The sequence below is a fragment of the Drosophila teissieri genome, unplaced genomic scaffold (assembly GCF_016746235.2).
Source record: "Drosophila teissieri strain GT53w unplaced genomic scaffold, Prin_Dtei_1.1 Segkk124_quiver_pilon_scaf, whole genome shotgun sequence".
Classification (NCBI taxonomy): Eukaryota; Metazoa; Arthropoda; class Insecta; order Diptera; family Drosophilidae; genus Drosophila; species Drosophila teissieri.
In genome coordinates, this window is record NW_025224990.1 from 71,928 (window position 1) to 97,721 (window position 25,794).

The window sequence follows — 25,794 nt, forward strand, 5'->3', positions numbered from 1 at the left end:
TTTAGGTAACTGTTGGAATCGGCTGTGATGTCATTAAGTTGCTGCTCCGAAGGGGAGAGGAGAGCGTTCTGGAATAAGTAGCGGTATCCTCTGTTGGTGATTAATGTTTCCGGTGAGCGGGAACTTAGAGGGAACCTAGTTGGATGGCAGATCAAACGCAGACAGGTAATGCCGTTACAGATCAAGGCATACAAGATCTGTTGACAGTTGTGCGAACAGTGTCAACTGCCACTCTGTGAATCTAATTCTTTCTAGGGCGCCGGCATCCGGCGTCCCCGCTACCACCTTTAGCATTGAGCTCAGAAAGTCTTAGTTCCTTGCAATTCTGTGGTTAACACTTAACGAATCCAGCTTGTTCCATCAGTTTGGGAAACTTCCTCATATAAGACTATGGGAACATTGCATATACGCCGAAAGGTTTGCCGAGTGTGTCCATTAAGCGAACTCCTCCAAAATCTGGAACTCTCTATATAAGATAGGGGTATACTTCGATTGTGAATAGTCAGTGACGTGTTCTGACAACACAGACATTGGGAAAAGGAAGAGTCTGCACCTGTGCACATTTATACTTTAGTAGCTTTTTCTTGTCCGCTGAGGTTTGGTCCATCCCAAATCAGCGGAAGGCACTGCTCTGCACAACTGGGGCGCTGAGGTCAACCCCCACAAAAGCACTCGAAACTATAGTTGGAGTTGATCCCCTAGACATCCACGCGCACATGATCGCAGGAAAGGCTGCACAACGCCTAGTTGCATCAGGGAATATGTCTCTACAAGGACTCGGGCATAGTTCAATTGGACGAGACTTGAGCAGCATATCTGACTACATAGTCACCAGAACGTGCCCGGATGTAAGAAAAACAACATTCATGGGACCAGACGACTGGAAAACAGGTCAGGACCATGCTCAACACCTCAACATATACACGGACGGCTTAAAGATGAAAGGAGGAGTTGGAGCGGGCATATACTGCACAGACCCTGAATAGAGGCTGTCATATAAGCTACCGAGCCAATGCAGCATATTCCAGGCGGAAGTATTCGCCATAGGGAAAGCGGCAGAGCTTGAGCAGAGCATTGACCGCCCACATGAAGCGGTCAACTTGTTCGTAGACAGTCAAGCGGCGATAAGATCCATGCAATCGTCAGCGGTCAGTTCCAAAAGTGTACTGGCAAGCAGGGAGGCACTAGATATCCTTAGCACGACCACGTCTGTGAGGATCTACTGGGTTCCCAGCCACCAGGGCATCGATGGTAATGACACGGCAGACGAACTTGCAAAGGAAGGCGTTGGACTGGCGAATGAAAGATCAGAAAACGTTCCTGTCTCCCTTAGAACGCTCCAAGGCGAACTGGAAAGACGGGCCGACACACGAGCCAAAAGCAGATGGAGAAGAACTTCCACCCCTTCAAAATTTCATAAATCATGTGCAAAGACCGCAATGCAAAACTCAGACACTACGTGCTGCATCTTCCAAGGAAAGACTGCAGACTGCTTGTGGGAATTCTTACAGGTCACTCCCTAGCTGCGGCACACGCAGTCAAACTGGGCATTACCGACAACGCCAAATGCCGGAAATGTGACGAATTCGAGGCAATTGAGACCTTGGAGCAACTCATTTGCAACTCCGACCCTAACAAGGGCAAGAATAAACTACCTAGGCGTTCCGGTTCTGGCATCGCTAAAAGATGCCTCCAGGAAGAAGCCAGGCGAACTACTTGCCTTCGCAAAAAATACCTCGATCCTAAAAGATTTCGAAAACCACGAAAACATTCTCTAGGTCAATAAAGAAACATTCGGACAGCTATGGGCCATGTTGGCCTATGCGCGGCCCCGTGAGGGCCTTCCGACCTAACCTTTTTCATTTTTGTATTAGTCTTGTAAATTTCTATCGATTTGCCAAAAAACTTTTTGCCGCGCCCACTCTAACGCCCACAAACCGCCAAAAACTGCCACGCCCATACTTTTGAAAAATGTTATGATATTTTTTTTTAATTTTTGTATTAGACTTGTAAATTTCTATCGATTTGCCAAACAACTTTTTGCCACGCCCACAAGCCGCCAAAAACTGTCAGTGTTAAAGACTCTCCTTTGCACTTTCACTAGCTGAGTAACGGGTATCGGGTATCGCTATAGTCGGGGAACTCGGCTATAGCATTCTCTCTTGTTTTTACCTTCCTTTATTATTATTTGCTACCTTTAGGGAAAAATAATTTGATGTTCCTTACATTAAAAAATCCTTATTCGTTAAGATAGTCCGCCAAAACTAAAATATGAAACTTTTTTAAAAGTTGAGGTTTAATTCAATGAATGTAGACGTTTGCCTATTTTGCAGCCTCATTACAGACACTGAATGGAATGGATTAATAGAAAGTCTGAAAATTTAAACTTTTTCAAATGTTGGGGCGTGACAGTTTTTGGCGGTATGTGGGCGTGGCAAAAAGATTGTTGGGAAATCGATAGAAATTTACTATACTAATAAAAAAAATATCAAAACAAAGCCCTCAAAGTGCGGGCGTGGCAGTTTTAGACGGTTTGTGGGCATTAGAGTGCGCGTGACAAAATAAGTTCCAAAACTTGCGCCGCGTCTATATCTCTTCTCAACTTTTTAGTGTAACGAACTGCTTTTCTTATTTCTGCTCGCTACAAATTGCCACGGCTAGCTCAGAGAGTTTGTTTGTTTGTCCCACCAAATTTATGATTTGTGTGATTGCCCGACCAAAGAGAAGACAACGGACTCCTAAGGTCCTCGCCGTCGGCTGTGCGGCGTCGCTCCTTCGTCGTCCTTCCTTCGTTGTCCCGCGTCGTCCTAGACAGCGTGCGCGTGTCGGCTCGAATAGGGCTCAAAGTGTTTAGGGGGGCAGGGTGTATCGTCCGTTAGGTCAAGCCAACGCTCTTCCCCAAACCACCTTTGCGGACCAATCACTCCACTGTCCCTTTTGACCGCGCTAGGTCCTTGTGATCCCTTGTTCGTGATTCTCTGCGTAGCTCGTTGTTCCTGGAGGTATGTAGAATATTATTATTTTTTGCGGAAATCAATTACATGCATTTTTAAAGGAGTTATTAACAATGAAAGGTCAGCGCCGAATTGTTTATTTTTTTCAAATTTGTTTCATATATCTAGAGAATTGGTTATGAACCCAGCTCAACCCAAAAAAGTGGCAACGGTTTTATTCGAATCCGTTAGCATTACCTACATATTCTTGCATATTTGGCCTGAAAACGATATTGTTGTCAGTGTTGGTGGATTCGTGCGTGAGCTAACACAGCACTTCGGCGCATTTCGTGTACAAAATGGACTTTTATTGAATGAAATATTATCCTAACATTTTGTTATATAAAATTAACATTGTTAGACAGACGTCTAACATGGCGTAGACATATCAAATGCAAGAAACTGCACCTAAAACTGAAAGCCAACAGCCTCCATTGGATTATAAACTCACGATCGCCCTTGTGTCTGGACTACAAGGTCCTGCTCTACAACTCCACTCTTAAGCCAATCTGGACGTATGGCTCCCAGCTGTGGGGGAACGCGAGCAGAACTAACATAGACATCATACAGCGAGCCCAATCAAAGTTCCTGCGAACTATCACTGGAGCACCATGGTATATTCGTAACCAAAACATCCACAGGGACCTCGGCATTCTCGCAGTAAAAGATGAAATAGACAAGCTAAAAGCGTCCTACAATGAAAAACTCTCTGTCCACCCAAACCCTCTAGCAAGGGTCTTGACTCGGGTCCCCAGCCGAACCCGCCTGGAATAACTTGTCAGGGCCACTGTCTCAGTCTACATGACTCCTAGTTAGGTTATAGTATAAGATTTGATACACTTATTGTTAGTCTCGTAAATGAGAAGATTCAATAAATAAAAGCAAAGCATTTAAGAAAAAAAAAATAAAAAAGGATCGAACACCAATGTCGTGCAGTGGACTTATCGACAAATGTTCCACGGTGAATGGGAAAAAAATGCTCCTACTCTGACCACAATAAACCAAAACAAGGCATGGGAAACTCGAATGATGGAAAATACTGCAACGTCTGCTCGGACTCTTGGGGTCGATCCTGAGTTGATGAAAAGATGTTACATATGTCATATTGCAAGTTATATCCAGTGGATTCAATGTCAAAGTAGACTTGTTAGAGATATATTGCAAGGAGACTGCTGATCTTTTCGTTCGTTTATATCCATGGTACTGCATGTCCACAACCGTACAAAAAGTTCTGATCCATGGCCCACAAATCGTCCAATTAGCAATTTTACCGATAGGACAGCTATCTGAAGAAGCTCAGGAGTCCCGAAATAAGGATGTGCGAAATTACCGAGAATATTACTCGCGGAAATGTTCACGAGAAAAGACTATCGAAGACATTTTTCTCAGACTCTTGGCTTTATCAGATCCGCTATTTTCAAGCCTACGAAAGGCAACTCCAAAAAAGGAAAAAAGTTTGTTTCCAGAAGCGATCGCTCTGTTACGAGATATATACTTAGGAAGACGAAAACACAAGAAGTAGTAAATCGGAGGAAGCAAATTCTGAAAGCGTTGACGAATGTTCGGATAGTGATTAATTATGTACTTGAAGAAATCTTACCTTTTTTTAATATAGATATAAGTAATAGCAGTTCGTTCTTCTTGAAAAAAATATCCATTATATTGAATTTTGATTTTTTTGATTTGATTTTGGTAATCAGCGACCCAAAAAACACTAATGATATGAATTTCAGCACAAACGCACTATTTTTTGCAAAAAATGTCCGCCATTTTGGATCCGTCATTTTGAATTTTGATTTTTTTTATCGTTTTCGTAATCAGCGACCCCAAAACCTATAAAGATGTTACAATAAACGAAAAATATTGGCTTTTTGATTTTTGGCCAGGAATTTTGGATTTCCGACCACTGTGCGGCGTTCCTCTTGCTTTACGACTGTGTCCACGCCTTCTGTAACTGGTCCGACTGACCGGCCGCACGCCAGCGTCCTGACTGCGCGACTCGCGCCTGTATTCTGCTCTTGCACGTGTGACCTACGCGTGTTTTACTGACTGCCTTTATAGGCCGCGGGGATCCTCGACCTCTGTGCCCTTGACCAACTCGAGGTCAAGGTCCAGCGCGCTACCGTTAGTCCACGGTCTCTCCGCTTTGCCGGGGTCCAAGGTCCATTATTTCCCGTTCGACCTGGCCGTCCTTGACTCCTCTCGCATTCCAGACGCTTTGCTGTTGCTCGGCCGCTCCTCTGCGCCCAGATTTATGGGAAGTTATAAGACTCCTAGCTTTAATAGTTTTTGAGATTTCGACGTTCACACGGACGGACAGACGGACATGGTCAGTTTGACTCTGCTATTGATCCTGATCAATAATATATATACTTTATATGGTAGGAAACGCTTTCTTGTGCGTGTTACATACTTTTTAATAAAACTTTGATGTCCTTTTACTCTACGAGTAACGGTATAATTGTAACAGTATGTCTTATGGTGCCTATATTGCGATACAAACTTATATTACTTCTTTATTCAACTTTAGTTCCATTATTTAGTCCCGAATAGTCCCAACTTGATTAGTTGGTAAAACTTTTCTGTGCCAAATAAAATAACTGAAAATTACGTTTCCCAAGCCTTGCATGACCCCTACAGAGCATTTCGTTCTGACTATAATAGAATTTATCCTATTATCTTAAATTTTAAATCCTTGCCGCTCCTAATGCGATACTGTTTTTTTTCCGCTTCCTTAGATCAAGGCGTTCATAAGGGTAGACGAACATGGCCAGATCGACTCGGCTATTGATCCCGACACATTATTTAAGATAATTTATTATTTTTGATAAATTATTTTAGGTAACTGTCGGAATCGGCTGTGATGTCATTAAGTTGCTGCTCCGAAGGGGAGAGGAGAGCGTTCTGGAATAAGTAGCGGTATCCTCTGTTGGTGATTAATGTTTCCGGTGAGCGGGAACTTAGAGGGAACCTAGTTGGATGGCAGATCAAACGCAGACAGGTAATGCCGTTACAGATCAAGGCATACAAGATCTGTTGACAGTTGTGCGAACAGTGTCAACTGCCACTCTGTGAATCTAATTCTTTCTAGGGCGCCGGCATCCGGCGTCCCCGCTACCACCTTTAGCATTGAGCTCAGAAAGTCTTAGTTCCTTGCAATTCTGTGGTTAACACTTAACGAATCCAGCTTGTTCCATCAGTTTGGGAAACTTCCTCATATAAGACTATGGGAACATTGCATATACGCCGAAAGGTTTGCCGAGTGTGTCCATTAAGCGAACTCCTCCAAAATCTGGAACTCTCTATATAAGATAGGGGTATACTTCGATTGTGAATAGTCAGTGACGTGTTCTGACAACACAGACATTGGGAAAAGGAAGAGTCTGCACCTGTGCACATTTATACTTTAGTAGCTTTTTCTTGTCCGCTGAGGTTTGGTCCATCCCAAATCAGCGGAAGGCACTGCTCTGCACAACTGGGGCGCTGAGGTCAACCCCCACAAAAGCACTCGAAACTATAGTTGGAGTTGATCCCCTAGACATCCACGCGCACATGTTCGCAGGAAAGGCTGCACAACGCCTAGTTGCATCAGGGAATATGTCTCTACAAGGACTCGGGCATAGTTCAATTGGTCGAGACTTGAGCAGCATATCTGACTACATAGTCACCAGAACGTGCCCGGATGTAAGAAAAACAACATTCATGGGACCAGACGACTGGAAAACAGGTCAGGACCATGCTCAACACCTCAACATATACACGGACGGCTCAAAGATGGAAGGAGGAGTTGGAGCGGGCATATACTGCACAGACCCTGAATAGAGGCTGTCATATAAGCTACCGAGCCAATGCAGCATATTCCAGGCGGAAGTATTCGCCATAGGGAAAGCGGCAGAGCTTGAGCAGAGCATTGACCGCCCACATGAAGCGGTCAACTTGTTCGTAGACAGTCAAGCGGCGATAAGATCCATGCAATCGTCAGCGGTCAGTTCCAAAAGTGTACTGGCAAGCAGGGAGGCACTAGATATCCTTAGCACGACCACGTCTGTAAGGATCTACTGGGTTCCCAGCCACCAGGGCATCTATGGTAATGACGCGGCAGACGAACTTGTAAAGGAAGGCGTTGGACTGGCGAATGAAAGATCAGAAAACGTTCCTGTCTCCCTTAGAACGCTCCAAAGCGAACTGGAAAGACGGGCCGACACACGAGCCAAAAGCAGATGGAGAAGAACTTCCACCCCTGCAAAATTTCAAAAATCATGTGCAAAGAGCGCAATGCAAAACTCAGAAACTACGTGCTGCATCTTCCAAGGAAAGACTGCAGACTGCTTGTGGGAATTCTTACAGGTCACTCCCTAGCTGCGGCACACGCAGTCAAACTGGGCATTACCGACAACGCCAAATGCCGGAAATGTGACGAATTCGAGGCAATTGAGACCTTGGAGCAACTCATTTGCAAGTGTCCGACCCTAACAAGGGCAAGAATAAACTACCTAGGCGTTCCGGTTCTGGCATCGCTAAAAGATGCCTCCAGGAAGAAGCCAGGCGAACTACTTGCCTTCGCGAAAAATACCTCGAACCTAAAAGATTTCGAAAACCACGAAAACATTCTCTAGGTCAATAAAGAAACATTCGGACAGCTATGGGCCATGTTGGCCTGAAGCCACCCGCAATCTTAACCGGGCCCTGAAGAATAAACTACCTAGGCGTTCCGGTTCTGGCATCGCTAAAAGATGCCTCCAGGAAGAAGCCAGGCGAACTACTTGCCTTCGCGAAAAATACCTCGATCCTAAAAGATTTCGAAAACCACGAAAACATTCTCTAGGTCAATAAAGAAACATTCGGACAGCTATGGGCCATGTTGGCCTGAAGCCACCCGCAATCTTAACCGGGCCCTGAAGAATAAACTACCTAGGCGTTCCGGTTCTGGCATCGCTAAAAGATGCCTCCAGGAAGAAGCCAGGCGAACTACTTGCCTTCGCGAAAAATACCTCGATCCTAAAAGATTTCGAAAACCACGAAAACATTCTCTAGGTCAATAAAGAAACATTCGGACAGCTATGGGCCATGTTGGCCTATGCGCGGCCCCGTGAGGGCCTTCCGACCTAACCTAACCTAACCTTTTTCATTTTTGTATTAGTCTTGTAAATTTCTATCGATTTGCCAAAAAACTTTTTGCCACGCCCACAAGCCGCCAAAAACTGTCAGTGTTAAAGACTCTCCTTTGCACTTTCACTAGCTGAGTAACGGGTATCGGGTATCGCTATAGTCGGGGAACTCGACTATAGCATTCTCTCTTGTTTTTACCTTTCTTTATTATTATTTGCTACCTTTAGGGAAAAATAATTTGATGTTCCTTACATTAAAAAATCCTTATTCGTTAAGATAGTCCGCCAAAACTAAAATATGAAACTTTTTTAAAAGTTGAGGTTTAATTCAACGAATGTAGACGCTTATTTTGCAGCCTCTTTACAGACACTGAATGGAATGGATTAATAGAAAGTCTTAAAATTTAAACTTTTTCAAATGTTGGGGCGTGACAGTTTTTGGCGGTATGTGGGCGTGGCAAAAAGATTGTTGGGAAATCGATAGAAATTTACTATACTAATAAAAAAAATATCAAAACAAAGCCCTCAAAGTGCGGGCGTGGCAGTTTTAGACGGTTTGTGGGCATTAGAGTGCGCGTGACAAAATAAGTTCCAAAACTTGCGCCGCGTCTATATCTCTTCTCAACTTTTTAGTGTAACGAACTGCTTTTCTTATTTCTGCTCGCTACAAATTGCCACGGCTAGCTCAGAGAGTTTGTTTGTTTGTCCCACCAAATTTATGATTTGTGTGATTGCCCGACCAAAGAGAAGACAACGGACTCCTGAGGTCCTCGCCGTCGGCTGTGCGGCGTCGCTCCTTCGTCGTCCTTCCTTCGTTGTCCCGCGTCGTCCTAGACAGCGTGCGCGTGTCGGCTCGAATAGGGCTCAAAGTGTTTAGGGGGGCAGGGTGTATCGTCCGTTAGGTCAAGCCAACGCTCTTCCCCAAACCACCTTTGCGGACCAATCACTCCACTGTCCCTTTTGACCGCGCCAGGTCCTTGTGATCGCTTGTTCGTGATTCTCTGCGTAGCTCGGTTCTCCACTTGTAGTGACCGTCCTCGTGTGTCCCCTTCGACACTCGCGGACTGATATCCTTCTGCGTCCTGTGCGCTCTTATTGACCGGTAACTTGAAAATCGTGATAAAAAACGCAGTTCTTTATGAAAACGTTCGCGACAAAATGGAGGTTGTTCCTGGAGGTATGTAGAATATTATTATTTTTTGCGGAAATCAATTACATGCATTTTTAAAGGAGTTATTAACAATGAAAGGTCAGCGCGCCGAATTGTTTATTTTTTTCAAATTTGTTTCATATATCTAGAGAATTGGTTATGAACCCAGCTCAACCGAAAAAAGTGGCAACGGTTTTATTCGAATCCGTTAGCATTACCTACATATTCTTGCATATTTGGCCTGAAAACGATATTGTTGTCAGTGTTGGTGGATTCGTGCGTGAGCTAACACAGCACTTCGGCGCATTTCGTGTACAAAATGGACTTTTATTGAATGAAATATTATCCTACCATTTTGTTATATAAAATTAACATTACTGTTAAAATATTTTTCTTTTCAATCTTCATTATTAACTAAACTTTGACATTTATAGGAAAATTTTTCCGAAAGTTTGTATTACAAGTTATTGAAAAAATTAATGTTTATTTCATTTAATTATTTAATTTTTGATTTAATTTCATTTATGAACATTAATTATGAAATATTATAAATTTTCAATTCTTTTCATTAACTGCATTTTGACATTGATGCTATGCGCCATAGCACTACCGGATCTCTCATCTGACCACTCGCCTTTGTTGATAAGCCTTCTTCAAAGCCCAGAAATTGCGGACCACCCCGACAGGCTGACGTCGCACAACACTAACTGGATGAAATACAGAAAGTATGTGAGTTCCCACATTGAGCTAACTAGCTTAACTAAATATCGAAGCGGACATCGACTGCTCCACCGCCGCACTGGAAGAGGTACTCGTCACAGCAGCCAGGATCTCAACCCCTAAACGGAAGGATGGGGAATTTAAGAAGTTCAAAACCAACCGGCAAATTGAACAGCTGGTTCTGGAAAAGAGGCGTCTGCGACGAGCGTGGCAAACCAGCAGATCGCCATGCTCAAAGCAACGTCTTACTGAAGCCACCCGCAATCTAAACCGGGCCCTGAAGCAAGAAGCTGAAAATGAACAACTTAAATATATTGGAAAACTCTCGCCAACTAGTAAAAAGCATCCCTTGTGGAGGGCTCACCCAAATCTAAGCTCTCCAATTCAAACCGTCACCCCTATAAGGAATTCTTCAGGGTGCTGGGCCCGCAGCGACAAAGATAGAGCCGAATCATTTGCCTTACATCTCAGAGGCGTCTTCCAGCCGAACCCCGCAGCAAATGATTATGTTCCTCCGCAAATCCACCTCGAAACTGAATCCACGCCAACTACATTTCAGCCGAACGAGATCACAAAAGTCATCAGGGAGCTAAAACCAAAAAAGGCTCCAGGCGGTGACCTAATAACTACAAAAATGATAATGGAACTTCCGTACTGTGCTATTAAGGTCATCTGTAAACTCTTCAATGGAATCATAAGTCTCGGCTACTATCCAAGGAAATGGAAAAAATCAATTATTATAATGATACCGAAGCCCGGAAAAGATCACACGATTCCGTCATCTTACAGACCAATAAGTTTATTATCATGCCTGTCCAAATTATTCGAAAAATGCCTTCTTACGCGCATAATACCATATATGGGAGCCCACAACATTATCCCAACCCATCAATTTGGCTTCAGAGAAAAACACGGAACTATAGAGCAAGTAAACAGAATAACATCAGAAATTCGCACAGCCTTCGAACATAGGGAATATTGCAGCGCGATATTTCTCGACGTATCTCAAGCATTCGACCGCGTCTGGCTCAAAGGTCTCATGCATAAAATTAAAACACACTTGCCCGGGTACACTCATAAACTCCTTGAATCCTACCTCTACAATAGAGCCTTCGCAGTAAGATGTAACACAACCATTTCCGACAGCTACACTATCGAAGCTGGGGTCCCACAAGGTAGCGCACTTGGGCCAACTTTATTCGTCCTTTACACAGCAGATATTCCCACGAGTGACCGACTAACAACATCCACCTTCGCCGACGACACTGCGATCCTTAGCCGCTCCAGATGCCCAGTCCGTGCAACAACCAAACTCGCCAACCACCTCGTGGTAGTCGGGAAGTGGCTATCTGACTGGCGTATTAAAATAAACGAACAAAAGTGTAAACACATAACGTTTACCCTTAACAGACAAACTTGCCCTCCGCTCTGAATGAATAGCACGCAGATCCCCCAAGTTAATGAAGTAACGTATCTCGGCATCCACCTCGACAGACGTCTAACATGGCGTAGACATATCAAATTCAAGAAACTGCACCTAAAACTGAAAGCCAACAGCCTCCATTGGATTATAAACTCACGATCGCCCTTGTGTCTGGACTACAAGGTCCTGCTCTACAACTCCACTCTTAAGCCAATCTGGACGTATGGCTCCCAGCTGTGGGGGAACGCGAGCAGAACCAACATAGACAGCGAGCCCAATCAAAGATCCTGCGAACTATCACTGGGGCACCATGGTATATTCGTAACCAAAACATCCACAGGGACCTCGGCATTCTCGCAGTAAAAGATGAAATAGACAAGCTAAAAGCGTCCTACAATGAAAAACTCTCTGTCCACCCAAATCCTCTAGCAAGGGTCTTGACTCGGGTCTCCAGCCGAACCTGGAATAACTTGTCAGGGCCACTGTCTCAGTCTACATGACTCCTAGTTAGGTTATAGTATAAGATTTGATACACTTATTGTTAGTCTCGTAAATGAGAAGATTCAATAAATAAAAGCAAAGCATTTAAGAAAAAAAAAATAAAAAAGGATCGAACACCAATGTCGTGCAGTGGACTTATCGACAAATGTTCGATGCAATCCACGGTGAATGGGAGAAAAATGCTCCTACTCTGACCACAATAAACCAAAACAAGGCATGGGAAACTCGAATGATGGAAATACAGCTCGGCGTTTCTTTGAAAATACTGCAACGTCTGCTCGGATTCTTGGGGTCGATCCTGAGTTGATGAAAAGATGTTACATATGTCATATTGCAAGTTATATCCAGTGGATTCAATGTCAAAGTAGACTTGTTAGAGATATATTGCAAGGAGACTGCTGATCTTTTCGTTCGTTTATATCCATGGTACTGCATGTCCACAACCGTACAAAAAGTTCTGATCCATGGCCCACAAATCGTCCAATTAGCAATTTTACCGATAGGACAGCTATCTGAAGAAGCTCAGGAGTCCCGAAATAAGGATGTGCGAAATTACCGAGAATATTACTCGCGGAAATGTTCACGAGAAAAGACTATCGAAGACATTTTTCTCAGACTCTTGGCTTTATCAGATCCGCTATTTTCAAGCCTACGAAAGGCAACTCCAAAAAAGGAAAAAAGTTTGTTTCCAGAAGCGATCGCTCTGTTACGAGATATATACTTAGGAAGACGAAAACACAAGAAGTAGTAAATCGGAGGAAGCAAATTCTGAAAGCGTTGACGAATGTTCGGATAGTGATTAATTATGTACTTGAAGAAATCTTACCTTTTTTTAATATAGATATAAGTAATAGCAGTTCGTTCTTCTTGAAAAAAATATCCATTATATTGAATTTTGATTTTTTTGATTTGATTTTGGTAATCAGCGACCCAAAAAACACTAATGATATGAATTTCAGCACAAACGCACTATTTTTTGCAAAAAATGTCCGCCATTTTGGATCCGTCATTTTGAATTTTGATTTTTTTTATCGTTTTCGTAATCAGCGACCCCAAAACCTATAAAGATGTTACAATAAACGAAAAATATTGGCTTTTTGATTTTTGGCCAGGAATTTTGGATTTCCGACCACTGTGCGGCGTTCCTCTTGCTTTACGACTGTGTCCACGCCTTCTGTAACTGGTCCGACTGACCGGCCGCACGCCAGCGTCCTGACTGCGCGACTCGCGCCTGTATTCTGCTCTTGCACGTGTGACCTACGCGTGTTTTACTGACTGCCTTTATAGGCCGCGGGGACCCTCGACCTCTGTGCCCTTGACCAACTCGAGTTCAAGGTCCAGCGCGCTACCGTTAGTCCACGGTCTCTCCGCTTTGCCGGGGTCCAAGGTCCATTAATTCCCGTTCGACCTGGCCGTCCTTGACTCCTCTCGCATTCCAGACGCTTTGCTGTTGCTCGGCCGCTCCTCTGCGCCCAGATTTATGGGAAGTTATAAGACTCCTCACACTAGCTTTAATAGTTTTTGAGATTTCGACGTTCACACGGACGGACAGACGGACATGGTCAGTTTGACTCTGCTATTGATCCTGATCAATAATATATATACTTTATATGGTAGGAAACGCTTTCTTGTGCGTGTTACATACTTTTTAATAAAACTTTGATGTCCTTTTACTCTACGAGTAACGGTATAATTGTAACAGTATGTCTTATGGTGCCTATATTGCGATACAAACTTATATTACTTCTTTATTCCACTTTAGTTCCATTATTTAGTCCCGAATAGTCCCAACTTGATTAGTTGGTAAAACTTTTCTGTGCCAAATAAAATAACTGAAAATTACGTTTCCCAAGCCTTGCATGACCCCTACAGAGCATTTCGTTCTGACTATAATAGAATTTATCCTATTATCTTAAATTTTAAATCCTTGCCGCTCCTAATGCGATACTGTTTTTTTTCCGCTTCCTTAGATCAAGGCGTTCATAAGGGTAGACGAACATGGCCAGATCGACTCGGCTATTGATCCCGACACATTATTTAAGATAATTTATTATTTTTGATAAATTATTTTAGGTAACTGTCGGAATCGGCTGTGATGTCATTAAGTTGCTGCTCCGAAGGGGAGAGGAGAGCGTTCTGGAATAAGTAGCGGTATCCTCTGTTGGTGATTAATGTTTCCGGTGAGCGGGAACTTAGAGGGAACCTAGTTGGATGGCAGATCAAACGCAGACAGGTAATGCCGTTACAGATCAAGGCATACAAAATCTGTTGACAGTTGTGCGAACAGTGTCAACTGCCACTCTGTGAATCTAATTCTTTCTAGGGCGCCGGCATCCGGCGTCCCCGCTACCACCTTTAGCATTGAGCTCAGAAAGTCTTAGTTCCTTGCAATTCTGTGGTTAACACTTAACGAATCCAGCTTGTTCCATCAGTTTGGGAAACTTCCTCATATAAGACTATGGGAACATTGCATATACGCCGAAAGGTTTGCCGAGTGTGTCCATTAAGCGAACTCCTCCAAAATCTGTAACTCTCTATATAAGATAGGGATATACTTCGATTGTGAATAGTCAGTGACGTGTTCTGACAACACAGACATTGGGAAAAGGAAGAGTCTGCACCTGTGCACATTTATACTTTAGTAGCTTTTTCTTGTCCGCTGAGGATTGGTCCATCCCAAATTAAATTCAACCTAAATTGAAACATCTTAACTTTGGCTACGGACTTAATATCTACTATATGAAAAATTGGCAAATTACTATCAAGCGGTAATAATAATACAAACAAGTTAAAATTAAGCGAATGAGTCATGAATGAGTTGTGCTTGTGGACCACCCTCCCTTCAATAAGGACCGTGGTCAGCAGGTCTGCTTGTACGGCTTTTTCCTCACACAAGGGATTGAGTTTTTTGGCGAGTTTTTGCTTTTCGCCCAGTTCGAAGACTCTGTTTTGCCGAAATGCATTCTCTCTGGTCCCGTGCGCGTCTTTTAATCTTTTCAGAAATCCATTGTAACGAATTGATTTTGTTGTTCGTCCCACCAAATTTATGTTAAAATGTGATCACCCAGTTACCAGTAACACCACTTTGCAGTTCTGGACCCTCGCCTCGTACTGCCGTGGCCACACGTGGTTGGTGGTGGGAAGAAAGGCTGTGGGCTAAAGAAAGCGTCACCGTTCCTAGACTAGGGTGAACAAGTGCTGGGCTCTCAAGGCGTACGCCTCGCTATCCGCAACCCCCTGTCCCTTGGTCTGTGCCACCAGACGCCTGTTCAGTTCCTACCGACGCTCCGCACAGTCGCCGGTAGGAACAGTATATAGTCGCGGGTTACGCAGCAGTCCCTGTAGCAAGACGCCCAGTTAAAGACGAACGGTCCACCCTACCTTTTCTCTCTAGCTGGTGCGGACGGACCTGGGTGGTCGGCTTAGCGGCTTCGTTCTGCTGTCTCGCCGTTCACGTCGTCCCGAGTGCACTATGGGATATTTGACCACTTTTTCTGGCTTTTTCTCCAGAACGGAAAGAGATATTTAGTTTGTGTTTTTTGTAAGGGGTTAGTCCATATCTTTAATGGTACGAAAAATTGTGGGCGTGGCACCGCCCCTTCTATGTTTTGTAATTTTTAACTCCAGAACGAAGAAAGATTTTTAGTTTTTTTTTTTGCATTAACTTGCGCTAGACCACAAATATACGTATCCCAAAAACTGTGGGCGTGGCACCGACCCTTATATTTATATTATTTATTTTCGTAAAGCCTTTCTATTATTTTGTATGCTTTTTCTTATCTTAGCATAAACAACTGATTTCGTGATAGTGTTTGCATTCTAAATTATTTTACAGAAGTTTACAACAATAATAATAATAAAAATAACAAACAATTCACCAACCGCGTTGTTTAACTCCCGTTTAGCATGAGATTACTCTGAATTTGGAAAAGTAGGGTTAAGTTTAAAATCTATAATTTCTCCAAGAATCGGTAAAAGTGGCTTTTTAAATTACAATAATCTGAACAAGAATTAAATAAGCTACAACATGAGGTACATTTCATTGATGCAATCTGCTGCAATCACTTTAAATCTCTATTCAAAGTTAGGCATTATAAAAAAAAATACTTTTGTAAAGAAACTTACATTTTTACTAAACTACTGGAACAACACGAGTTTTTTCTTCTATTGAATGTGACAAACACTTAATAGAAAGCCCACTGATTAAAATACTTTTTACAGAATGCTTTGGTTCCAAAGATATTAGAACTTTTGTAACGAAAGAAAAACTTAACGTAACAGATTGTTGTATTTTGTACGCGCAACAGCTGTTTTTAACAGCTGATTTCTTTGTTGTGGCGCCATCTATTAAAATTTCTAGTATGCAGCACTAAAGATTGGTCGATTATGAATGCGTACACTTAAAATTATTTTATTATTCCGACTTTCAGGAAATGGGTTTTGGCCAGAAAAAGGGGTCAAATTTCCCATAGTGGAGTGGGGCGGACCGTGCCCGTTACTTGGGCTACGGATTGTCGTCGTATGCGGACTCACGGTAGCTAACGGCTGCGATCCCCAAGGCAAATGCTTGGTGAAACAACAACACGCCAACCACACATCTGCTCTGACTATTGGCGCCGGTACCACGCCTGCTCGGTTTGCACGGACACACCAGGCAATCGCCAGGTTCACGTACGTAGTCTCTGACACAGTCGACCGGGTCTTCACCACAATTCCTGCCGCCTCTTTGGGTCCTTCTTCGGTTTAGCCCCGCCTGTTGAATGCTTCCAGACTAACCGTGCTTCGTCGTATTGGAACTCAGCTACCTGTATCTCAATTCGGAGACTTTCCTTGTCCCGAACGTCTCGACGTAGCGATCTTGTTCAGCTCCCTTGCTGACTTCGTTGCTTTACGTTGTTGACTCGTATCCTCGATCTCCTTGACTTGCAGCGTTCGGCCTGCTTATATAGGCCTCCTTTATCCAAAGTCCAGTCTCTGGAACCAAAGTCCACGGTTTTACCGTTGGCCCGGTCCAAAGTTGGTCTGGTCCAAAGTCCAGCTGATACCGTTATTCTCCTTACCCTGGCACGTCGACGCCAAGTGTTGTCTTGCCGTCCTGCTCGTGCCGTTTCCCTTTCGCTCTCCGTGTTCTCTCCTTCAAACAGCATGTTCTCCAAACTATCTTTCTACCGGTTCAGTCTCTCCAAACTCTCTTTCTACCGGTTCAGTTTTTCCAAACTCTCTTTCTACAACTCCTTGGCTTCGCACTGCCCTTACTACGCGTTGACTTGTTGCGTAACTGGTAACGGCAGGCCCTCCTCATGCAATCTTCATTTGCATATGTGCGGAGTTTTAACTCCTCACACCATTCTTGTGAGTCATCAGTGCATTCTTGCATCGCTTTGATTGGCCTCTTATTGATTTGTTATCCGGTAGCTAAGAATTGCAGAAGAAGAATTGCAGTAGTTTGCGAGATCTATAAATGATCTTACTTCAAATACTGTTTTTGGGTAATAACTTAATGGCCCTGACCTTTTCTGGGTCGGTGGAAGTGCTATGGCCAGTGACTATTTTTTAAAAAACTGGTCTTTTGTACCAAGACCCTCATGTTTGCATCGCTTATGGTTTTTAAAACCCAATCCACGTGCTTGACATTTTAATTTTCTGGAAAATGCTGGCAGCATTTCTCAAACCAAAGGAAAGCCTGAGTTCACATTTCCCTCCGATTTCGGAAAAGGAAGTTCTTACGCGGTCCTTATTCGCTAAAACAGTGGTACCCGGACTTGAGGTCAAGCGTCGTAAAGAACTTGGCCTAACCCAACTTGCGCAGTTTAATAGTTATTTGGCACCGGGTATTTGTCCGGGATAGTTCTTTCGTTTGGTCTATAACCAAACGTTTGTTTTGATTGCCGGCCTCTCCAGTTTCTTTTTTGTCAACTACCCATATTGGGGAGTCCCGATCATGCTTTTGTGGAGGGCAGCTCTTCGACATCGTTCCGAAATTCTTTTCGATGAGTCAATGGAGAAGTCCACTTGTTTTGTTTTTCGAAACCGGCAACTGAAGTTAGTTATGCCCTACACGGAAAGAAGTGAAATGAAAACGGATAAGAAACAATTGCAAATTGCTGTGATTGCAAATCACAAAAAATGCTGTACTCAATCTTTGCATTAGACAAGAAAATCAATATTATTGTCTGGTACTCGAGACTGGGTACCGCCTGACTGGAAGTCGATCGCCTTAGCCAGTCGGCCACCATTTAGCGCCCATTATGCATTGTCATCTAACACCCCACATCCCAAGAACAACAAGCGAAGCTTATATTCAAGCTCTCCAATTGTTCACACATGAGCACGAATATATTTAAAGACTTACAATTTTGGGCTCCGTTCATATCTTATGTAAATGAATCGAGAGCGATAATTTATATTTAGGATTTTGTTATCTAAGGCGACATGGGTGCAGTGCTCAAAAACATGTAATCTAAGTGCACACTACATGAGTCAGTCACTTGAGATCGTTCCCCGCCTCCTAAAATAGTCCCTTAGTGGGAGACCACAGATAAGGTCCTCGCCGCTCAAGATAGGCAGATGTGCCGGAGCGTGGGACCTCGAAAAGGCGGGGACTATCTACTTAGGCCTCTGCGTAGGCCATTTACTCTAAGATGCGATTCTCATGTCACCTATTTAAACCGAAGATATTTCCAAATAAAATTAGTTTCTTACAAAAACTCAACGAGTAAAGTCTTCTCATTTGGGATTTTACAACCAATTAAAATTCAAAAATCACAAGAAATTCAAACAGCACAAACCTAACTTCTGCTCTTGGTACTGTCGAGTATGGACATTAGCGTCGAAACCTTTCGTCAACCTAGTCTTTGTTAAATTAGAGGCTGCTGCCAACAACATGGAAATACATACGCTTAAAAGAGTTGATGCAGAGAACAAAAACGATGATACCAAAGTCAGTTGTTGGACCAATAAGGTTGCTGCCCACATTCTCTAAAATATTCAAGAGAATACTTCATAGTAAATTGATGGCAGTAAGTTTCGTTCAGGATGTCATTCCACATCACCAGGAACAATCATGTAATTTCAAGGTGCTTTCAAGATTGTGGCAAAATGGTTTGCTTTTAAATCTAAAAAACTTCCCACCAACTACACAATATCTCCTCGTAAAGTCATATCTGCTGAGCGAATATTCATGATCGAAGTGAGAGGCCTAAAGATCAGCCATCAGATACAGTCGAGATGGCGTTCCAAAAGGTAGTGTTGTGGGTCCTATATTAAACACCCTTTACACCTCTGACCTGCCATATCGCAGAGAACCGAGTACCCTCCTGGCAACGTATGCTGATGAAAAATTCTTTATCGGAAGCTCGCCGTGTCGATTCGAAGCGACCCAACCCACAACTTATTGGACCTATATAGCGAGGGATCGAACATGTTGAACATATTCATCCATGGAAAGAGGTCCTAGCATTGTAAGTTTTCCCTGAAGCACAAAGTGTGGATCTACAGAGCGATAGTAGTCTATTCAATGACCTTTTATGTCATATGGGGTTAGAGAGCAGATCAATTGCCATTCATGTCGCTACAACGATTGGTTTTAGGCTCAAACCAACCCACTATGGGAAATTTGACCCCTTTTTCTGGCCAAAACCCATTTTCTGAAAGTCGAAATATTGAAATAATATTTAGTGTACGCATTCATAATCGACCAATCTTTAGTGCTGCATACTAGAAATTTTAATAGATGGCGCCACAACAAGGAAATCAGCTGTTGCGCGTACAAAAAACAACTATCTGCTACGTTAAGTTTTTCTTTCGTTACAAAAGTTATAATATCTTTGGAACCAAAGCGTTAATTTCCATTCTGTAAAAAGTATTTTAACCAGTGGGCTTTCTTTTAAGAAAGAATAGAAAATAGAATAGAATAGAATCAATAGAAAAAAAAACAAGAGAGAACGCTATAGTCGAGTTCCCCGACTATCTGATACCCGTTACTCAGCTAGTGGAAGTGCGAAGGAGAGTCTTCAACACTGACAATTTTTGGCGGTTTGTGGGCGTTAGAGTGGGCGTTGCAAAAGGTTTTTTGGCAAATCGATAGAAATTTACAAGTCTAATACAAAAATGAAAAAAAATCAAAACATTTTTCAAAAGTGTGGGCGTGGCAGCATTGGGCAGTTTGTGGGCGTTAGAGTGGGCAAAAAGTTGTTTGGCAAATCGATAGAAATTTACAAGACTAATACAAAAATGAAAAAATATTAAAACATTTTTCAAAAGTGTGGGCGTGGCAGTTTTATGCGGTTTGTGGGCGTTTGAGTGAGCGTAAATCAACAAACTTGCGCTGCGTCTATGTCTCTGGAGTCTGTATGTTTAATCTCAATTTTCTAGCTTTTGTAGTTCCTGAGATCTCGACGTTCATACGGACGGACAGACGGACGGACAGACGGACGGACAGACGGACGGACAGATGGACAGACGGACGGACAGACGGACATGGCCAGATCGACTCGGCTATTGATCCTGATCAAGAATATATATACTTTATATGGTCGGAAACGCTTCCTTCTGCCTGTTACATACTTTTCAACGAATCTAGTATACCCTTTTACTCTACGAGTAACGGGTATAACTAGTGCTGTACCCGTAATTTAATAAAAATGTAAGTTGCCCTACAAAAGCCTTTTTTTTGATAATAACCTAACTTTGAATAGAGATTTAAAGTGATTGCAGCAGATTGCATCAATGAAATGTACCTCATGTTGTAGCTTATTTAATTCTTGTTCAGATTATTGTAATTTAAAAAGCCACTTTTACCGATTCTTGGAGAAATTATAGATTTTAGACTTAACCCTACTTTTCCAAATTCAGAGTAATCTCATGCTAAACGGGAGTTAAACAAGGCGGTTGCTGAATTGTTTTGTTATTTTTATTAGTACTTTTGTTGTTAACTTCTGTAAAATAATTTAGTATGCAAACACTATCACGAAATCATTATTTTTTGCTAAGACTAGAAAAAACATTCAAAATTAGAGAAAGCCTTTACGAAAATAAATAATATAAATATAAGGGTCGGTGTCACGCCCACAGTTTTTGGGGTACGTATAGATATGGTCTAGCGCAAATTAATGAAAAAAAAAAACTAAAAATCTTTCTTCGTTCTGGAGGTATAAATTACAAAACATATAAGGGGCGGTGCCACGCCCACAATTTTTGGTACCATTAAAGATATGGACTAGTGTAACTCCATGCAAAAAACACAAAATAAATATCTTTCCCCGTTCTGGAGTTATTAATTTAGGCCAGAAAAAGTGGTCAAATTTCCCATAGTGCAACCACCTAGCAGCTTTATTGGCTAATCCGAGGACCAGGCAAAGACTGAAGAGGCATCAACCTGGAGACCTTTGGACAAAAGTTCTTGACCTGTAGTTAAAATCCCATTGTTTATCAAAATTGTAATTTCATATTTGCTGTCATGTTCCCATGTTTTCTTTGTTGCTATTTTTAGTTCTTATATTTTGAAAACATTTAATTGGTTGCTTAACGGTAAATAAAAATATATTATCTTAAAAAAACCCATAATGGGCTGTTGTAGGCGACACTGGCTTTTGAATTATTCTAAATTTTAAGCAAGTCCTGGATCGCGTTGTTGACGAAATTTGCTGCCCCCTGGGATATGGGTATACCTTGGCGAAAATAGACTATTCGCTAGACATTCTATTCGCAGCCACTGCCGACAAGTTTTGTGGTAGGCTTCGTTGGGGAACGCAACGGCTTTTTATCATCCCCAGAAATGCCTTCTTTACTAAATGTGGTGCATCTGCTCACTCCACGTTAGTGAAATGCATTTATGAAATGAAATCTTCTCAACCTTCATTCCCCATTTGAGTTCGGCGAAAGCCAGGCAAAGTTCATCTGGTAAAATGCAAAAGGTCGCTTTTAAATTAAAGATCGAGACGAAACCTTTTTTTTGTAACCGTGGGAATATTCTTTAGTTCTTTACGAGGTCGGATGAAACGCGCCGGTGTCTAAAAGAAAACTCTTTCACCAATGACGGGTAAAAGGGAGTTTCCCAAAAAAAAATTGAGGAAGTCAAAATTATATTCGCTGTTTTATAGGTCCGCTTTTTTTTTAGTATTGACCGGAAATGTACTAGATTTGCTAGAGTAGTGTTTGATTTTTTTTTATTATTACCTATTAAAATAATTTTTGTTATAAGTTTCTGTTTGTAATATTGACTTTGATCAGTGATTTTTTTTATCCTAATTTATTTCTTGCAGACCTAAAATGTGTTTGGCATTGATTCCCGCTTGCATATATTATTCGCAGTGTATGTGTTACCTTGTTTGTAAAACTTATATTTTTATACCCGTTACTCGTAGAGTAAAAGGGTATACTAGATTCGTTGAAAAGTATGTAACAGGCAAAAGGAAGCGTTTCCGACCATATAAGGTATATATATTCTTGATCAGGATCAATAGCCGAGTCGATCTGGCCATGTCCGTCTGTCCGTCCGTCTGTCCGTCTGTCTGTCCGTATGAACATCGAGATCTCAGGAACTACAAAAGGTAGAATGTTGAGCTTAAGCATACTGACTCCTGAGACATAGACGCAGCGCAAGTTTGTCGATTCATGTTGCCACGCCCACTCTAACGCCCACAAACCACCCAAAACTGCCACGCCCACACTTTTGAAAAATGTTTTGATATTTTTTCATTTTTGTATTAGTCTTATAAATTTCTAACGACTTGCCAAAAAACTTTTTGCCACGCCCACTCTAACGCCCACAAACCGCCCAAAGCTGCTACGCCCACACTTTTGAAAAATGTTTTGATATTTTTTCATTTTTGTATTAGTCTTATAAATTTCTATCGATTTGCCAAAAAACTTTTTGCCACGCCCACTCTAGCGCCCCCAACCGCCAAAAACTGTCAGTGCTGAAGACTCCTTCGCACTTTCACTAGCTGAGTAACGGGTATCAGATAGTCGGGGAACTCGACTATAGCGTTCTCTCTTGTTTTTATATCACGTCTGTTCGTTTCGGTCTTTCTCAAAAGAGTGATCGCACTTCCTCGATCGTGCACCATGACAATGTATCGGGTGCTCGATTCTAGTTCCAATGTTACATTATTTCAAGCTTATACTACATATAGTACATATTTACACTATTAACATTCGGCCGACTTGACTACAGATCGACCACGATCTTTGTGAACATAGGGCAATATGGAATAAGGGGCTATATGGAGTGTATGAAACGGAATAAAAGATTTAGGAATACTATGCAAGGTTCTATTATGAATAGATTCGGCACCGAATGAAAAATTCACGGAAGTCAATTTCTAATAATATGCTCAACTATAGATCTCATATCTGGAAACCAATAGGTCCTAAACGCACTTATTTGTTGCCAAGAGTCCTAGTTTTTTATGAGATATTCTAATTAGCTGTTCTTTCATACAAGCAGGTGCATAAAAGCAATAAGAATCGTTCACGTTCTTTCAAAATACGAGTCTATTCCTTAACTTAAAGTTACGCACATTTCCCCTCTCTAGTTTCTAGTTTGTAGAATCAGGTCTAAGTATTCAGGTGTTGCTTCTTTAACTTCAACTAACGGTATTGATTTTAGAAAAGCGTCTTCACGAAACTCCAATTTATCATCACCTTTTTACTACCGTTCATGTAGTTCCTGGCAGCTTTCTCACAATTTATTCCACCATTCTCTTCCTCTTCTTCTTCACATGGCAATCCAAGGATTTATAGGTCTTCTACTAAGAGTTTGCACTAACGAATTGCAATATTTTAAACGGTCTATGCCCAAGGTATTCTCTAAATCGGCGCAACGCATTCATTATTGCGATTGTTTCCAGCTCAAAACTATGGTTTTACTGGAATTAAACGAAATAGGATTGTTTTGCAATAGTATAGCTCCAAGTCCATGGGCGCCTGCATCCGTATGGAGCTCGGTTTCTCGACCACCTGTCTAAAACTGGTGGATTAGCGAAAGCGCTCTTCAAATAGTTAAATGCACTTGCTCATTGCAAAAGGACCTCCCTTCTTCAAAAACTCTATCATCGGTTTAATTGTACGCGAAGTGTCCCATATTGAAAGTCGAGGTCTCCCATAACCAGTGTCCTTAGATTTCTTTAAACTTAAAACAATGTTTTTTGGAATTAATGACCTACGAATTAAGCTTACCAGGCTGCCGGTATCAAATAAACTTACAATAGAAATATATTTACCTTTCCATCTCGTAATCCTTAGATTACGCCAAGTTCTCTGATCCAGATTCCTCCTCATCCTGCAGCACTGCCGGACTTGTTAACGCCCTTCGCTCTGCGCATTGCTGGTACTTATGGTTCCCGGTAAAGCACTTGAAACAGGCCCCATCCGGCCTTTTGGGTTGTTTGCTCTCTCTAGCCATGTGTCCCACTCGCCTACAATTGTAGCAACGAATTGCTGCGCAATCTTCGAATTACATATGGCAGAGTATTCCTCATTGCCAGTGGCTCGTGACCAGATCAATGAATTTCTGAGCTGTTGACCTCGTATTCTGATCAGTTCCGCATCAAACCAAAATGGCACTCGATCGCTGATCTACGGAATTTACGTTTTGATCGACTTTGACGCAGTATCTGAGTGTGATGCTGATTTGCTTTTAAACTTTGAGAGCAGCTGTCTGGATAATTTTCAAACGATTCCTAAACGAGACTGAGTTCTTAAAGGAATATGCCAAAAGCTACATGAGGTCCATGCCGTCCTAATGGTTAACAACCTACATGTTCGCTATGTGGCGGACATTTACAAAACACTCGCCGAATTTGTGCTAGAAATGCCCACACTTCATGAAAATAGAACTCTTTACGGGACCGAAACTTTGGCTACCATGCTGGTTCTATTAAAAGGAGATCTCAAGGATTCGAATGACGAGATGATCTCAAAGATATCTGCATTGGTAAAGCAGCTGCAGGACTTTTGCGTTTCCGAACTGAGGAAGGAAAACATAGACTTAAAGCGAGCCAAGTTTTTTGTTTGCTCTATTCTCATATTGCACCTCAATCACTTACCATATTCAGTCCTTGACTCTGCTGCATATGACAAGATCCTTAAAGTAATAACCTCACCACCATGTGAATCACAGCCTGAATTGTTTTCTATTACTTATGTGGCCGACATGCACCATATGTTCCGCCTACTCAAGAAGTCGTAGGAATTCGGCATTTCCACCAATCGAATTTGGAAGTTACTAATGCAGTACAAAATGTCTTCAATAAAATATCTGGACTCCGAGATTGAAGAGCTTATTAGTATTTTAATAGAGTATCGGATTGAAAGCTATCTCCATTGTATGTCGGTAATACAGTATCATATTTACAAAGATTCCAACGTGAACAAGATAGTTCAATTGCCTTAACTGCCCATCTTCGACTGATTGATAAGAATTCCAGTACTTTGGACTCCTGGCTGCTGTCATTTATTATCTTAAAAGATTCGCTTAATCTCTTGATCAAAAACATGCGCACTAGGAGATGGGAGCTTACCAATTCAAGTCAACGGGCTCGCCTTCTGCCATTGAAGTATATCTTAAATATGGTGGTCGATTTGCGTCTGGATTTTTTTTAATTTTTAACCATTGCTAGTTTGCTGCACGTTTTGAAGGTGGAGACAATTGGATCGCAAAAGAATTCGGAAATCGAGATTTATCACTCAGATCAGTACATATAAATATCAGGCCGAAAATGAGTACTTGAAGGCTACGAAGAATGAGTATTTCGAGGGCAGGCTAAAACCTGTGCCTGCAAAAATTCCATTGAATTTTTGGCAACATAAAACTTTTTATACAACAGATCAAACTAATTAAGAAATCCATATTATATGCTTATAGACAAAAGCTTTGCATACAAAAGCTCTATACAT

General features: G+C 42.1%; 1 pseudogene; it reads left to right on the forward strand.

Moving 5' to 3' along the window:
• Positions 1-761: 761 nt before the first annotated feature.
• LOC122625548 lies at positions 762-25,738 on the forward strand (annotated as a pseudogene).
• The last annotated feature ends 56 nt before the right edge of the window (positions 25,739-25,794 follow it).